The sequence below is a fragment of the Numida meleagris genome, chromosome 1 (assembly GCF_002078875.1).
Source record: "Numida meleagris isolate 19003 breed g44 Domestic line chromosome 1, NumMel1.0, whole genome shotgun sequence".
Taxonomy (NCBI): domain Eukaryota; kingdom Metazoa; phylum Chordata; class Aves; order Galliformes; family Numididae; genus Numida; species Numida meleagris.
This window is the reverse complement of record NC_034409.1, coordinates 3096550-3114962: the sequence shown is the minus strand read 5'-3', so window position 1 is coordinate 3114962 and position 18413 is coordinate 3096550.

The window sequence follows — 18413 nt, the reverse complement described above, 5'->3', positions numbered from 1 at the left end:
AAGGGTTTTCATGGTGGAGCCTTGTTGGATGTTTCAGAACAGTAACAGTAGCTTATTACACCCAAAGAGAAGGAACACCCACCTACCAGTTTATCCACTTTGACTGTGGCTGTGACACTGGCACTTACAATCTATGAAAGTAAGCATCTGAAACAAGAGCTGGAGCTAACCATCCTGTGCAAACTCATCTGAGCATGAACCTAGTGCAATGGGCAGTAAAGACAGACAAATAAAGCTACATCATTAGCTTCTTCTTCCATTTCAAAATCATGTAAACTCCTCCTATTTTCTTCTGCAGTAGTGTTTGCAACAGTGCAGCACCTCAGACCATGTAGGGCCACTTAGGACTTCTTTTGATGGAGAACAGAGATAGCAGCAAGAAAAAAAGCAAACCCCTCAAGTCTGTATATCCTTCTACAGCCTGTTGAAAAGTACAGGGTAGGTACTGAGGCAATATCTGGACCATATTTTTAAGCTCAAAATATGCCCTGATCTCAAGGACAAATTCACCTCACATTGCCCCCTAAGTCAAGTGGGAGCAGAATATGATCCATGCACCCAGACAGCATTGAAAATTTTAGGCAATGCTCCATGAAGGCTCAGAATGGGAAAAGGGAGTTAGAAATCCCATGGATGATGTTTCCAGCAAATTCTGATACAACGTGTTAGTATTTGCTGCTTGTCTTCAGCCACGACTCTTTTGTACATGGTCCTTGGTTTTTATTTGCGAAGAAATGAGGATTTCTTGGGAAAAAAAATTGATGCAAATGCAACACTCCAAAATCCAGTGAAGTCAAAGTTTGAATTATTTCAAAATTTGACTTTTGTGTGCAGAAAAAAAAGTGATTTTTCCACTTCTACTGGTTTCAGAACAATCTTTTCCCCATTGTCTACTAACTGTGCTGAAGAAGAGATGGAGCGTGTACGAGAAAAGAGAAGAAAATCTTCTCTTTATCTTCTGTCATGGCCCACATCCCAGTTCTTTTTTTGAACATACTTGCATACTTGCCAAAGTAAAGAGTAAAGTAGCACTGCAAATGCCCTGATGGCAGAGAATCACTTGAACTACAGCATTCACTGGGGAGTGTGAAGGCCTCTGTCATGGTCTACTAGGTGCAAAGGCTTGGAGGCGTGAGGCCTACAGGTATCCCTGCAACAGTGATTGAAGTGGATTAATCAGAGAAGATTTTAGTGCCTGATTTAGTGGCTGGCAACCCTGCCCATGGCAGGGAGATTGGACCTACATGACCTCTGAGGTCCCTTCCAACCCAAGCCATTCTATGACTCCATAAATCTATGACTTTTGCTTGCAGGCCATTTTGAAAGATTCAGACCTGCTGTGCAGAACACTGGCATGTGAGCTGCTGTACCTGACATGTGAGCTTGTGCAGAAGGGCAGGAGCTGGATGTCCATTTAGCAGAGATTCCCTTGGCTAGGTTGACAAGGGCCTCCTCTGGGACAGATCATAGGATTCTATAATCATAGAATCGTTTGAGCTGGAAGGGATCCTTGAAAGTCATCTAGTCCAATTCCCCTGCAATGGACAGGGGCACCTACATCTAGATCAGTTGCTCAGAGCCTCGTTCAGCCTGACCTTGGATGTCCCCAGGGATGGGGCATCCACCACATCTCCAGGCAGATATTGCCTCCTCTTTGCTCACTGGAAGTTTGCGGTCTTGTTCCTCTCCAAATCTGCCAAAATCAACTAACACATGCATGTGCCATGTCCTCTTGGGGAAAAGTTGTGGGAATGATTCTCATTACCTAATAAATAAACGGAAAGTGTCTTACATTGTGCAAAGGGAATAATATCCAGTGCTTCTGAAACCTTTATTTTCTTTAAGGCTGGTTCAAATATGATTACCCTTCTGCAAAGTGGTTTGGAAGCTGATACCATCATTTTAACACAGGACTTGCTCAAGAGGAGATAACTTGACTGCAGACTCCTCCAGGTCTCCCTTTTTAATGCAATTGGTTTTGAAAAGCTCTCCTCCTCCTCACACACCCTGATGGGGTTAAACACCTCTGAGGAGGCTGAAGGGAGGAATGTTTTTAATCCCCATGATTTATTAAAATCGCCTAAAGATAGCCAGCTGCAACAGATAAAACCACTACCCTCTGCACTTCAGAAAGATCCTCCCCAAGCCAGCTCTGCACAGAAAGTATTGGCAATGGCTTAGTGACCTCTGGGATGTGGTGATACCTGCCTACCCATCGATGGCCAAATCCAGCCCTGGCCAATTTTCCAGCAGAGCTGCCTTCTGGCTCTCACATTCCCCCATCACTTTGCTCATGGAAATGCCATGGTCTCAGTGGGGTTAGGCACCGAGCTTGCTGGGAAAACTGCTCCCAGAAGGATTTCAAGCCATGGGTGATAACATCAAGAGGAAGGAAGGGAGAAGGTTCTGGTAAAGTAAGACAAGGCAGGGGAAGGATTTTCCCTGAAGGGATTTAGTGCTTTTGGTTTCGCATGCATCAAAATCCTGCAAAAGATGGGAGAGGAAGGGATGTCTCAGAGAAGGACTAAGGCCTGGATTAAAGCTCTGAAAATTTCTGTCTTCTACCTTTTCCCACCGCTTCTTTATACGCATGCTCAAATGATTGTATTTGTGTGTGCACACTCTTCTGCGGTCTCTACCTGAGATGTGAAAGCCAAAAAAAGATGTTCATGAAGATTTTTCTGTCCTTCAGTTCTCTGGTACCATTAGCTATTAATCATCACAGATTCTATCGTCATAGAATCATGCTTTGCTCTTCCCCTCTCATCTGTGCTTTCAGGACCATCAGATGAGCTCTGGCCAACACAATGCTGCAGAACCCCTCCTTTCAAGCTTTCTGTGGGAGAAGCCAAAAGCAGCACCTGGATTCCTACCCCACACCTCCCCTGTGGGTAACAAATGGCTGTGTCAGGGCAGAGTGGAGATCTCTGCCCTCCAGGCCAAGCCAGAGCTCTGCAGGACGTGACAGCTTTGATTTGTGTCTGTGCAGGACTCATGGGAGACAAAAGACAGTGTCAAGAATAATGGAATGGACGTGGCAAGCAGAACCAGCAGCGCTCTTATCAGCTGGGGGAGGCAGAGTAGATCTGAGGAGTGGAACAGACCAGGTACCAGGAACCAGATCTTAGGGTTGCATTCCTTACATACGTGGAATTTCCTGCAGTCCCCACTAAGTTCTTTTTGTAAATTGAAAATCTAAAATCTGCAAGAAAAAAAAAAAAGAGCCTTTCTGAAGAAAAAAAAAGTAATTAATTTCCTGTGCTTTATTAATCTATGAAGTAATATAATAAAAAGAAGCCCTTATCCTAAGTTAGAGGGAGTGTATTGTTTAAACCCCAAGAGAAGCAATGTTTAATTTAATTTCACAGGTAGCTATTTTGCAGTCTCTCAGGGAGGAAGCCCTTTCAGTACCTCCACTCAATTTGACACAGTATAATTTATGGTGCCATTGTCCTGAGAGGCCTCTGTGTATTGCATACATGTGGGCACCCACACACACCCACAGGGAAACCCTGTGGACTTCTGTTGTGAACTTCTAATGTAATGACACAAAAGGCAGTGGGCAAAGTGGAGAAGAGGAGAGGTAGAGGTGGCCAAGTCATCAGTCTGGGTCTGCAATGAGCCAAGAACAGGATTCCTGATGTCCCATTGCCCTATCCTAACTCTTCTCCCAGTATCACAGTGTTCTGCCATCTGAACTTTTTTTTTTTCACTAGAGTTAAGAGAGAAACAATCTCTAGAGGAATGCTGCCTTTTTTCCTCTCTTTTTACTGAGATTAAGCCTACACTAAAGGCATATACTTTCTCTTGATGGCCTAACAGAATGTCATAACCATGCTGATGTTGCACAACCTCTTCCCCTTCCTGATGTCACCAAAAGTCCTTGCTACACAATAAGGGGGAACTGCTGGGTACCATTCACCTTGCTTTCAGCTTCTCAGTCTTGGTAAAGGTTGCGGTGAATGCCAAGAAGTTTCAGTTTGCATGGACAGAGAATAGTGATAGTGTCACAGGCAACCCAAAACTGTAGCCAAAGCCCCAGCGACTGTAGTGGTTCAGTACTTTCTGGCAGCAGCTTAGCTTCATTAACTCCTCTGGGGTCTGTTCTTGCCTTACTGATGAAGATATTTAAGAGTGTCAGTTCCAGGGGTCAGTACTAGGAGTGATGCTCTTTAGTATCTTTATCAGTGCCATTGACAGTGGGATTGAGTGCACCCTCAGCAAGTTTGTGGATGACACCGTGCTGGGTGGTGCAACTGACATACCCAAGGGGTGGGATACCATCCACAGAGACCTAGACAGGATTGAGCAGTGGGCCCAGGTGAACTTCATGAGGTTCAACAAAGCCAAGTGCAAGGCCTTGCATCTGGGTTGTGGCAACCTCCACTATCAGTACAAGCTGGGAGATGTAAGGATGGAGCACAGTGCTACTAAAAAGGACTTGGGGGTACTGGTGGATGGCATGCTCAATGTGAGCCAGCAATGAGCCCTTGCAGCCCAGAAAGCCAACCAGAGAGGTGGTGGGTGCTCCATCCCTGGGGACATTCAAGGTGAGGCTGGATGGGGCTCTGAGCACCTGATCGAGCTGTTGGTGTCCTTGTTCATTGCAGGTGAGTTGGACTAGGTGACTTTTAAAGGTCCCTTTGATCTCAAAAGATTCTATGATTCTATTATTCTTAACCCAAAGTGAGGAGAAGAGCCTTTTTCCTGTGGTACTCCCCCCAGTCACCAGTCACACCTTCTATATACATCACATGGGGAGAGATGGACTTGCAGAACCGGTTCTATGCTTCTCTCTTGCTGTCATTGCATTCCTTTCCTTCAGACACCCCAAGCCAGCTCCAGCAGGCTGGGGTGAGCCGTGATTTCCATCTCCTTTGCATATTAATGAAGATGGCTGATAAAGGAAGAGACTATGGCACACTTGTGTGCCATTTACCTACATCTAAATTTCACGTAGGCCCATGGAAAGGCTTGTTTCTCAGGGGCAAGCTGGAGACCAGACAGTGCCCTGCCCTGTTACACAGCCCTGACATGTGCTCTCAGGGCAGCCTTCACAGGAGTTATGATACTGCTGGCTAATTTGGATCAGAAGAGTTAGCCAAGCTCACATCAGTCACTCCTCTGGAGAAGAGAGCGCCAAGGGACTGGGGCTTTATGCCTCAAGGGCATCCACCTAGCTCTGCTAATCCTTTTCCAGTTCAACAGCTGTCCCGTGGCACTTTGCCACCTGTGAGATTGTTGAGTGCGAAAGTTCCTTGCTTTGCAGCTAGCTTTGCAAAATCTACGTTGTTAGGATTTCAAAAAGTTATTCCTGGTCCAAGATAAATAAGGAAACACAAGCACCCTGTGAGACCAGTCTGCTGAAGGCAGAGAGGGCAGATTAGAAAATAAAAGGAGAAATAAATATATATACCGTGGCCAAACTATGACTAAGGCAAAGATAGCATAACGGCTTTCAGTTCTTTGAAGAACATAAACACCACAATGTGAGAGCAGATACAGTTCAACGAGATGGATGAGGCTGAGCAGAGAAAAAAGTTTGCTGGGGGTAAGGAGAAGATTTGAGGCCACTGTGGAGGTTGTGCATTATCCAGAGAGAGGAGTAGGAGTACTGTGGCTGTCATCTGTTTAACATGGACAGGCCCACGCGTAGGAAACATGCCTGGATGGCGTGGTGATGGCAGGCTGACCTGAAACCAGGTGGGAGAAGACAGTGAAAGGCATGGGTTATCCATCTCATTTTTAGTTGGCTTTGGAGAGCCAGGTTTTGGTTAACCCGTTACACCTATGTTGTGTAGCATCTCTCTCCTGGCACCCCAATATGCAGGAAAGACACAGTGGGTGACTGTTTTCCTCGTCTCCCACTTACTACTTTCTTATTTTACAGTGATTTTGGCTCTTGCCTTGGGAGTATGTAATGGAGTACGTGACCTTTTCAGGTCTTTTCCCACCCTTCGAGGCTGTGGGCAGAGGGGGAGTGCAATAAATCCTTTCTGTGCATTCCTCTGACCTTCAGTTATATGAAGCAATGTGGAGTTGTGTGGGTAGATGGCTGTTCTTTATCCCCTGAGGGTTTCTAAAGCACTGAAATTTGGGTGAGTACTCTGCTTGGCCTTCATGGAGACCAAGTCACCGTGGCCACTCTTCCCCAGTCCATCACCTCTGCAACACACTGGTGTCTCTGCTACAAGATAGCTCTCATTCTCCTTATTGACCTAGGGAAATCATGGGTGCTGGTACAGCCATTTCAGACATCCTTTAGAGGTCTCGTGTCCCTCTCTTACTCCTCTTATGGTGTAATCTTGAATAGCAATCTGCACTATGCTCGTGTCCCAAAGCCTACTTGTTCTTGCTCCAGACAAACTCCAAGAGGAATTGCAGGTACACTGACATATGTTTTTCTGACCAAGATGGATTAGTTTTTATTGAACAGAGGTACAGGGCTGAGAGACCAAGAAGGGTTAAAAAACTGCAATTAAAGTACATCCATGTTTAAAAGAACCTGGTCTCATACACTTGAGGTCTATGAATGCCCAGGGTAGAACTGGTGCAGCCAGCCCTGGCAGAGGATAGGGCTCTGTAAAACAATGTTTACATTAAAAAAACAATACCGAAACTTCAATGAGTCCTTAATTAAAAAGCACAGTGCCTCAGAACTAAAGGAGAGCATTATATTTAAATATGTTTGTGCTTTGCACCAAGGAATTATCCTCATATATCCAATATCTGGATGCCATCTCCTTCCAAAGGGGCAGATGCATACTTCTCAAGCAATACTGTGGCCAATGTGCCAACACATTTAAATAATGGTGGTTAAAATAGGGCCACTGAGAGATCTTGGTTTTGCTTTTCAGCCCTCTCAAATCAAATGAAGTGAACTTGACACAAGAAAAAAAATCCATAAAACAAACCTCCAGGATTTCCATACTTTAAAGAAAGTCAGCTGGTAACACCTGTAAAAGCTGGATTCACTGCCAAATTTGTGATCAGGCATCTGGGAGCAGTTTCACAGGTAGAATATTGCAGCAAAAATTGTTTCATCAAGAAATCCAATGTAATACTATGGAAGATAGAAGAACTAGTATTGCTACATCTTTCAAATTGATCAAGAGTATGTGGTTTCTTTTTCGTAAAGTTTCAGCTGCTGCAATAATGATGTGTTGTGGTATTCCCAGAATTACCTTGCAGATGAAGCCCATCTGATTACAGAGAAAAACATAAAAATGTGATATCTTCATGGGGCATGAAGCAGAGCTACCGGTACCCATTCAGCAAGGCATGAAGAAGAGTGGAGGTGAAATTCAGTGAAACACAGGATGTGTTTGACAGGCTGCCCAGAGAAGTTGTGGATGCCCCATCCCTGGAGGAATTCAAGGCCAGCTTGGATGGAGTCCTCGGCAGCCAGATCAAGTGGCTGGCAACTCTGCTCATGGCAGGGGGTTGGAGCTCTATGGTCTTTAAGGCCCCTTCCAACCCAAGCCATTATGTGATTCTATGTGGGGAGACCTCACTTGAGCAAATGTCCTGAAGACATCCAAGGTTAGTCTGAACCAGGCTCTGAGCAACCTGATTGAGCTGTGGGTGTCCCTGTTCACTGCAGAAGAGTTGGACTAGATGATTTTTAAGGGTCCCTTCCAACTCAAAGGATTTTATGATCCTATGATTCTATGAAACTGTGCTAAACAAGGAGCACTCCAGCACTCAGCCTGCGGCAGGGAAAGACTGGAGGCAGGGAAAAATTTTATCCTCATCTTTTCTTGTAGTATTGCAGGAACAGGGTTCTGCACATGGGGAGAGCAAAAGCTGAGCATCTTCTGCTGCCAGACAAATCCAAGAGGAATCATATTCTCTCCTAGATGCTGACAGGCTTGTCACTTAGGGGCTGTCTGTTGATGTGAAGCAAAAGCAGCCTAGAATAGATCTTCTGTCACTGCTTTAGTATTAGAAAATTGTTTCTACTTCTTCAGTCTTGGAAGAGAACTGCAGCTACTGCCCTCCCTGAGAGCAGCTCTCTGTAGCTTGGGATAATGCAATGCAATTTGGACAGCGTGGGAAAATCCTCTGAGCTACCCCAGAGAGACAAGGAGAAGATATCTGGGGGGAGGACGTGGACCTCCCTTTACAGGAGGTCCTTGAGGGCAGGTTACACAAACATCTGTCAGCAGGGCCATGGCAGAGCTGATCCTGCCTTGGGGGGACATAATGGACTACGTGACCTTTTCAGGTCCCTTCCCACCCTCTGAGGTTATGAGTGGGGCTGGGTGAGGGGGGGGGATGTGGAATAAATCCTTTCTCTGCACTCCTCTGACCTGAAGCTATATGGAGCTATGTGTGTGCATACGGCTGTATTTGTTGGGTACAGGCGGTGCCAGATTGAATGCTAACGTGTAGGCTGAGACCAGAAACACGTGCAGCTCCTTGGGACTCTCCAGAACTTGCATCTGTTCTGTGTGCCTGCCCATCTTTTCTTTGCTGCATTAACCATGGATATAGATCTGGAGGGGCTGGGCTGAGCCTTTTACAGAGGGAGAAGTGAGGCAAGGAGATTCTAATCTGCAGGTAAGGGACTAGAGATCTCTGCACTCCCTCATCCATGCTGAACAGCCCCAGCTCTCTCAGCCTGTTCTCATAGAGGGGGTGTTCCACCCCTTGGATCATTTTTGTGGCCCTCCTTTTGTCTGTAGCGCCCAGATGCTATGGAAGCATTGACTAAAAATACCCAGTGGCCTTACAAACCCTTGTGATGCGGGGCTGGGCTGTGTTACATCACTAGGAACACTTGTAGAGGCCATATGAAAAACTTGTGCTGGTTTCATGAAATGGAAATTTCCTTTTATTGCGGACAGTGGTGATGGCAGTGAGCAGCATCAACTCCTTTTTGTGAGCAGCTCCCATGCTGGCTTCATGCAGGAGTTAGCCGAGGACATTCCCTTGAACGGACAGCATCTGGGCTGTGCCTGTACCCTCATGGGGAAGGAATTCGGGGTGGAGCCTGGAGAAAAAATCCCAGCTTCGTAGTGGTGATTAAAATGGCCGTTAGATTACAGCACCGGATCAGGTCAGATTAAACAATGAGGTCAGATGAAGGAAAGGAGCCATCTGTGCATTGCAGCGGGCTGGGATCGCTCTGGGGACAGAGTGTGACCTGATGTCCCACAGCCTGGTGTTGTCACTGCAGCCACCGCTTCCTCCTTATGGCATCAGGTGCCACTGCTGCATCCAGTGACCCCCCTGCCCCTTCCCACCAGGCCTGGAAGGAAAAGAAAGCCCTGAAATGCTCTGAAAAGGAGCACTCTGCCCAAATCTAATCAGCTTCAGATAGGGAAGTACCCCCTGCTGTGCAAGGGGAGGTCTTGTTCCCAATTCCCTGTCTCTGTTTCCCCTTAGCCCTTTGTGAGCTGGGGATGTCAGGAAGAGTGGGCTGAAGGTTTGGCATTACCAGGCTGGAGGTTCATTGTGCCCAAGGCATTTGGGGATGGATGGGATGGCCTTTGGGAGGGTTCAGCACGCCATGTTCACAGCAGGGATGGGAAGCACGCAGAATTGCAGAGGTGGGAAAAGCGTCTCCTCCAGGAACTTAAATGCGTTACTTCTGTTTATCTATCTTCCCCAGTCTTTCTCTTTTGCAACCATTGGGTTCTCCAGCTTCTGTGCCCCAGGAAGTGCTGCAGAGTGTTGACTGTGTGTGATGGCACTGCGGATGTCCCAGTGTCCCTGTGATGTCCGCATAGGCTGGCAGTTGTGACACCAGACCCATGGGGCAGAAGTTGGGTGCCGGGCAGGACACCTAGTTAACCCCAGCGACACTAGACACATCTTTGTAAAAAACTTACTTATTTTCTGCCTAAATTTATTTTGGTATAAAAATGATTATTAATGGTGCATTATTTCTTTTTCATTTCTTTCCGGGATGGATTTAGGTGAGCTCAGCAAGGAACTGTGGAGAGGCTCAGAGGCTGCAGATGCCGATATAGCACAACCATCCGCTTCCTCCCCCATCCCCACTATAGCCTAACGTTGATTTCTAAATGTTAGTGACAGCTTAATTCTTTGAATGTACAATTGGCAGTTTTCTTCTGTCATTAATCATAATCACTCTGGGCTGCTGGCAAGAGCTGATAGAGTGAGGCTGGAGTTTCCCAAGAAGCATCACAGGGGTCCCAAATGCTTTGAATTAGCAAAGACAGTAAAAATGTTTTTCTAGAGGACAGCCCTGCTTGCAGGGTACTGGAGGGGTCGGTCAGGACTTTCCCTTAGTGATGACCAGAGTGCTCACTGCATACACTTTCTCTCCTTGAGAAGAAACAGCCAGCAAGTAACCAGAGTTAAACAGGAACCATCCCCTGCCCCATCCCCCTGCCCCACCGGGCTTTCCTATTTTCTGCAAGGGGAACGTGTGCTTGCTCTTTGTAGCCCAGAGCTCAGTTGCTGTGGCGATTATCGGCTAAGAGGTGGACTGGAAAAAGCCCTAATCTCTTTCCTGCCAAACTTTGTGCTTATCTACAAACCAAAAAGGCCATGTTGGGTTGTGTATTTCATTTTTTTTTTTCCTTTTTCAAGACTTTGGTGATTTATGAGTTCCCAGAATTACTGCTTTTTTTTTTTTCTTTCTTCATTTGCCACCTCTGTTGGCATGGAGAATGAGCCAGCTTCTCCTAAAAGGAGAACATCTCTCATGAGGTCTGTGTAGCTTCAAGGAATCTATCAAAATGACACAGAGTTGCTTTAGGTGCTTCCTAAAGCAGTGCAGCTCCATGGGACCTTCTCCTTCCAGCACACACTTGACCAGGGTGCCAGTGTTGGGAGGAGAAAGATATCGGCTATAAAAGAAAGAAGAGCATCTCACCTCCTTTCACAGCAGGAGATCAGGGACAAGGGAAACTTTGTCTTGCTTTAAATAGAAGCACAAAAATGTTTGAATGTCTGTAGAATCATAGAATGGCTTGGGTTGGAAGAGGCCTCAAAGTTTACCTAGTTCCAAACCCCTCTCGTGGGCTGGTTGTCCCCATCCGTCCTGGCCTTGAACACCTACAAGAGTGGGACATCCACAAGGCCCATCCTTCAGAGTGTGCAGGGATAAGAAGGCAGAGCTGAGAATATCCCACATCCCTTGCCTTTCTGGTGGAACTTTCTCCTTGCATGTATTTCACTGCTTCCATAGTGCAGGTGTCATGATGGAATTTGGCTGGGGGTTAAGCCAGCCCTGACAGAACTTCCCACACACCAGAGGTATGGAGAAAATGAGGAAAGACCGTGCATGCCCCGATGTTAATCTCTCTGTCTTGATTCCTTGCAGAACTCTTATTTTTGTCCATCTCAGCTTTTGACACATGGCCCATATAGAAGACCTTATGGACATTTTAAAGATTCCTTCTTGATCCAGTGCTTAAAAACATGCATGTTTATTTCGTTTTTCTTCACTTTGGAGTGAAGCAGCACTTTGCCCTGGTGAGCATGATGCCACGATTAATTGTGCTAGACAGAAACATGAATGGAGTTGATCTTGGCTGCTGGGAAATACTCACTGGAAAAGCAAGAGGATAAGTGTATCTCATACTGGAACCGGCTGCCCAGGGAAGTGGTGGAATCACTGTCCCTGGAGGTGTTCAAGAAAAGAGCAAATGTGGCACTGAGGGACATGGTCAGTGGGCAATATTGGTGGTAGATCAGAGGTAGGACTAGATGGTTGTAGGGGTCTTTTCCAGTCTTAAAGATTCTATGATTCTGTGAGTCACGGGATGTGCCTTAGCTGTGCCTTTCATCACAAAATAAAAAAACACTCCAAGGGGATGTCCTTCACTCTGATGTGAGATTTCCACCTCTGCATAGAGGACAGCCTTTGAGTGGCACCAGCCAATGTCATCCTCTTGTGCAAGGGACTTAATGCTCTTGTGAGACCACCTTCAAGGTACTGCATATATACGTAGCATACATAGCAACACCAAAGATTTCAATGGCACTGCTATGTCAGACAAAGCATGAAGAAAGGGAAATAGGTGGAGAAAACTGGATTGAATTTGTTGGAGATTATTGTTAGGAGATGGAAAAAGAAAGCAACTGGTTACCAGTACTCTCTGATCAGCCTCTCTGCTTTCCAGCACATCTCAGCATTTGCTCTATGTCCTGCTGTCCTTGCCTCCTCCTTATAAACATCTTACAAGCACTGAATGCAGGAGAAAATTGCTGGTGAAGTGCCAACAGCTCATGTTTTAAGAGGAAGGTGTAATCCACAGGGTAGCTTAGTTTGAACTTTCTGGTGTCTTGCCTGACTTAACGATGTTCCCTCAGATCATCCGATACTGCAGGGGCTTTGGGGCACCTTCCATGACCTTCATGCTGCTCTTTTGAGAGACCTGAGGTTCTGTTGTCCCCGCATCAAAAGAGCAGTGCAGAGAGCTGCTTACAGAAGACTCCTGTGTCCTCTTTGTCAAGGGACGCTCCTCAGAGCACAGAGAAAAATTCCCATTGTGACACTGTAGGCTGAAAGCACTCCTCAGTAGTGTCTCAAACATGAAGGAACAGTGTAAGAATGGGAAGAATATTAAAGAAGACATCTAGAAGCTGCTCTGTTGGGAAGGCTTCATCACCGCTCCATGTCCTTCATGCTGGCAATACCAATGACTTTGCAGTTCTTCCCTATGAATCTAACTTTATCTCCTCCCTGAGGGGGTAGACCTATCCCAACTCATGCAACCTAATCAATGTGACGTAGTTTCTCAGAGCGCAGCAAGGCCTCAAGCGAGCTTCAGAAAAGAGAAACAACAAAGATTTTTTGAAATACTGGCTGTGCCCAGAAACCCTCAAGGTGTTATCTCTGCCACGGCACTCATTCAGGTTTTTATATTTCAGAGTTTTTTTCTCCTGAAGGAAAACTTATTACAGTCACATTATCAGACTGATTTTTTTAAAGATCAGTAGCTGTGCTCCTGCACAAAAGCTAACACACAACTGCTGCTTGCTTGCAGGAGAGCACATATTGGCTTGTGGGAGACCTCACTGCATCCTTCCAGTACTTGAAAGGAGCTTGCAAGCAGGAGGATGACCGACTTTTTACATGGTCTGACAGTGATAGGACAAGGAGGAGTGGCTTTAAACTGAAAGAGGCAAAATATAGAATAGATATTCAGAAGAATTTCTTTACTCAGATGGTGGTGAGGCACTGGCATAGGCTGCCCAGAGAAGCTGTGGATGCCCTATCTCTGGAGGCTTTCCAGGCCAGGTTGGATGGGGTCCTGGGCAGCCTGATCTCGTAGAGGGCAACCAGCCCACAAGAGGGGGAACTAGGTGACCTCTGAGGTCCCTTCCAACCTAAGCCATTCTGTGATTCTGCGTGATATAACAAGGCATGTTCCAGCCTTGAAAGAGGCACTTACAGAGAGAAGTTTACTGTCATAACACTGAAAAAGTTTCCATATTTATCTCTGTGCCCGATAAATATCCTTCCACTTAGATGATGGGTAGTTAAAACCCAAGGTGTCATCATTTGAGGATCAAATGAAGTGCCAGTATCCAGCTCTCCATCGTTCAGCCTTCATTCCTGCCTAGAACATAGAATCATAGAATGGCTTAGTTTGGAAGAGACTTTGGAAGAGATCATCCAGTTCTGACCTCCTTGCCATGGGCTGGTTGCCACCCACCAGATCAGGCTGCCCAGACCCCCATCCAACCTGGCCTTGAGCACCTCCAGGGATGGGGCATCCACAACAAAGCAAGAAAGAAGAGAAACAGACAGAGAAAATTGGACATCACCCCACATTCTTGACTCCTCAGGTTTTAACCTAGTTGAACCTTGAGACAGCAGGTAGGAGAGACTTGGACTGCAATTCCTTCAGTCTGCATGATCTGTTCCTTCGGGTGGCCTGACAATTAACTTCTTTTAAGCCATGCATCATTTTCCCTCAGCACGGTGCTGGGAGGTGATGAATATCACTACAATAAACTGCCAGTTCTCCTTTTGTGTGTTTATCTGCCTATGGAACTTGCCTGATGATTCATTTCTTATTTGGATGGATCAGCACCACAATAAACCACATGGCAGTCTCTGGGTTTGCAGCAACTGGATGCACCCCCATTCCCCCCCTCCTTTGTGCCAATGAAGGAAAAAACACACCATCCCCTGATCTACAAATTGCTCTGTCAGATACAATGATTTTTATTCCAGCTCTTAATTTGCTTAACATGTTAAGTCTGGTGCCAGATTCATTTCTGCTCTGATACTCAGCCAATTGCTCCTGCTCTAGCAAAGTGGGTGTAAATTGATAATCTTCTTGATTAACTTGCAGGGACAGTCTGTAGTTTTGAGACACTGCAGAATCAAGCTTAGGGCTTGATTTTCTGCACAAATTCATCTCCTACACAGTGTCAAGTGATACAGCTGGGACTGTGATATAGCAAGTTGGGCTCTGGCTAGAAAACCTGCTGTGTATGGGTTACAGCAAGCCTGGGAGCATGCTGCATGCTTTGGTAAATGGAGGCTTGGTTCATGGGAAAAAAGCCTCTCTCAAGAAGTGAAGGAAGATTTCTTCCAGAGGCCAATCACACACATGGAGCATTCCTTTTCATCACATTCTTTAAAGGCACCCCAGGGAGAAATTTGGGATCAGTCTTTAACGAACATTCAGAGAAATAAGTTTACTTAATGATGTTCATTGCTATTCCTCCTCTCCCTAGAGATGCTGTCAGTAAGGCATGCATCTTTCCTCAGCGCTGCTAGCTTGGACACATCAGGATATAGCACTGCTATGACCACTGAAAGGAACCATTCTGGCTCTTTTTATTCTCTATAAATGAGATTTTTTAATTCCACAGGGGTGTGAATGTACAAATCAGGGAAATGCACAGAAGAATACTAACCAGAGCAAATATCTAACCCACGTATGTAATTCATTCCCTCCAGCAAGAAGTTCTCTCCCCATCCAGTGGTGATTGCATCGAACAGCATCTGATATATCTGCTGCAGCCTCTGGGTACCAAAATCAGCTTTTCTCTGCTGGAGGTAGAATCATAGAACCATTAAGGTTGGAAAAGACCTCTAAGACCATCTAGTCCAACTGTTGATCTACCACCAGTATTGCCCAATAACCATGTCCCTCAGTGCCACATCTGCCCTTTTCTTGAACACCTCCAGGGGCACTGACACCACCACCTCCCTGGGCAGCCTGTTCCAGTGCATTACCACTCTTTTGGAGAAGAGTTTTTTCCTAATATCCAACACGAACCTCCCCTGGCGCTACTTTAGGCCATTCACTCTTGTCCTAGGTAGTGGCTATGAGATACAGATGACTGTTTTGCTCCCATTGGAGGTGACATGCTCAGGATCACAGCATCGCACACTCCTCAGCAGCCTTAAGCAATATTCCCATAGCCACAGCCATCTCTTTTGGGAGATATAGGTTGCCATTTAATTGTCTTTTTTTTCTTTTTTTTTTAACATTGGAGGCACATTCATGCATCTCCTTTCAAAAGAAAACAGCCAATATTACCAGCAAGGGATTTCAAGCAAACTGAAGAGCCTTTTATCCTGGATTTGGGAGGCTGAAAGGGGATTTTTAACAGTGGAAAGTGGAAGAGGCTGCCCTCGTGTGGTGTTTAAACAAAACATCCCTTTCTAACAGCTGGCTTTCCCAAGATTAGGGGATTCCCAGGGAGAGAAACTCTGGTGGGAGTTCCCTGGGTCACATTTGTGTTCAGACCAGAAGCACTGAGGATTGAAGAGATGAGTGAGAGGATATCCTTTTCCCAGATTTAACACAACTGCTCTCTAGGAAAGAAACACAGCTCCAAGCTACTATCTGTCAAGAAAGGGGAAAGAGAAGGAAGTGACTCTCTCCCCACATAACTCCAGTGACAGACATCCAACCAGTCAGGTAGTGCTAATGGTTTGACTGGAAAACTTTCTCTCTCTGCCATGAAGATGCTCATGGAATCCTCAAGCAGTGCCTTGGCAGCATGCTTATCAAGACGGAGCAGCTTTTGTTCGCCTCCTTAGCAGACAAGGTGAAAAAAAAAAATGGATCAGCTAAAGTCATGGTCTGAGAGACCCCCTCCACAGACCTGGTTGCAACAACTGGTCTGCTATTTTCAGTTCATTAGAGGGACACCTCCATGGCTGAACTGGATGAGGTCTACCTAGGCAGAAGAAAGAACTGATAGCAGACACCTGGCTCAACAGCTGAGGGCCAACTGAGCATGCACCAAAGCTATCCCTATGAGTCAGTCATCTTATCCCATAAATAGTGAGCAGCCCAAGAGCCTCTTTTGTGTGGTAGCTGGCTTCATGTCAGGATCTTCTGTTGAGTTGGTATACCCCCTTCAAATTACACCTGCATAGAGAACCTTTATAGCTTGATGTCAAGAGACTCCTTTCTAATACAGATCCTTGGTAAGTGACTGAAAGTTTGTTTAAGCTTTATTAGCTGAAATGCTTGAAGGTCTGATGGGAAGTGGGGGTGACCTGGAGCTCTAACTTTAAGAAAGTTTGCTCTTTCATATCCTTTTCTCAAAGGTCTTTCCTGAAATCTTTCCCTGGGAGATCTGTGCTGTACTACTCCAGCTGGAAGTCAGCAACATGAAGAGACCAGGCTCTGAGCAACCAAATCTAGCTGTAGGTGTCCCTATTCCTTGCATGGGAGTTGGACTATGTATGGGAACTGCTGAGTCATGGCCTGAACCACTGATTGAGCACCTGGAGGAAGGACCCAGTCAGCCCTGGGAGCACAGGTGAAGGCAATTCACCTGTGTGATGAGAAGGGGTGGAGCCAGGCTCCACTCCTCTTTGACCTCATTAAAAGGCTGACTGCCACTGAGGAGGATCTCTTTCTGGAGATCCCTTCTTGGTGGAATTTTCTTCCTGTGGACCCAGAATCGTCTGATACGGGTGAGTTATCTACTTCCCTCCCCTTGTAGCACCTTGCTATCCTGCTGGTCCTTTCACCTCTCTTGTAACACCTTTTCCATCTTGTTGATCCTTCTGATCTCTACAGACTAGGTGACCTCTAAGCATCCCTTCCAATACAAACAATTCTATGATATGAGTGTTTTTCTGCATTGGTTAAGTATGCTGGTAAAACATGTACTGTACTATCTTCATTTTACAGAGGAGGGAAACCAAGGTACGGGGGGAAGACTTGCCCAAAGGCTGAGAAGAAAATGAATGAGCCTTGAGGTTGCTGTTTAAAGATATAATGATAGAACTTGATTTCTTTTTGTTGCTGAACTTGCTGGGTTCCTTTCTCTAAACCTCATGTACAAAGCCCCAGTACAGGAGATTTTGTGGAAAAAAAACACAATAAGAAAAACATGGATTAACTTCTATTAGGAGAACCTAGGTTAGCAAACTTTCTAAGTAACTCAGCATAGCAGAAGCCACGTGAAGGATGCCTCCATTATCTTGGGGGGATTCTCCAAAAAGCCATCTGTTGGCATGCTCTTCATCATTATGGCACTTGAGAGCATGGCTTAGTGGGCACAGTGGTGATGGGTTGATGATTGGACTAGGCGACTTTAGTGTTCTTTTCCAACCTTAATGATTCTGTATGGACCCACAACCAGTCTCTCAGTTCTATATACGTTCACTCACAGTCACATCATAGTGACATTAAAAATGAGCAATGCTGCAAATATAGTAATGTCTCAGCAGTATTATGATCTCAAAGTAATTCACCTCATTAAATATAGTGTTTTGCGGGAGGTCTTTTTCCCCTTCTACTTATCCAATCCTGAAGAATTGACCCCTCAGTCTACTGCCCAGCGTACTGGGAGCCCAACCATTGTCAATGGTACATCACATTCCCCCAGCTCTATTTACTACGAGAGACTATGAAAAATTTACACATCCATCCTCTACCTTGCAAACCCTTCACATTTCAGATATTTTCCCTACTAACTACAAAACCTTAACTTACAGCTATTACTGGGAAGGCCCCTTGCTTAGCCCTGGTTCAGTCTGTCTCTAGCCCTATGCTCCCAGGGCTCTGTTTATTGAGGTTGGACAAAGGGACTGCATCAAATTGTTCCTGAGCATCAGTGAGGAGACTAATCCTCTTCCATTCAAACAGAGCTGATTTTGAGTGTGGTTCTGTCAGCCAGGCGCTTTGCATTGCAGCATGCAGCCAGGTGAGGGCAGGAGAAGTCCATGCATTCGATGATTAATGCGTGCATGTATTTACGGCTGTGAAAGAGGAGGGGAAGATGGGGAAGAGAAGAAAGCAGCACTGCCTTGAGCTGTGCCTTACAATGATTATTTCTCTTTTAAAGCTTCAGAGCCAAGATGGATCCTAAAGAAGGGATAAGTGGGAGGACAGGATAATAGATGATGGTGTTGAACACCTCAAGGCTGATAGGATAAAGAGCTGCTAGTATTTTGCACAGTAGCGATCTCAGGTCATGGAGCGGAGTCCCCATCAGCCTCA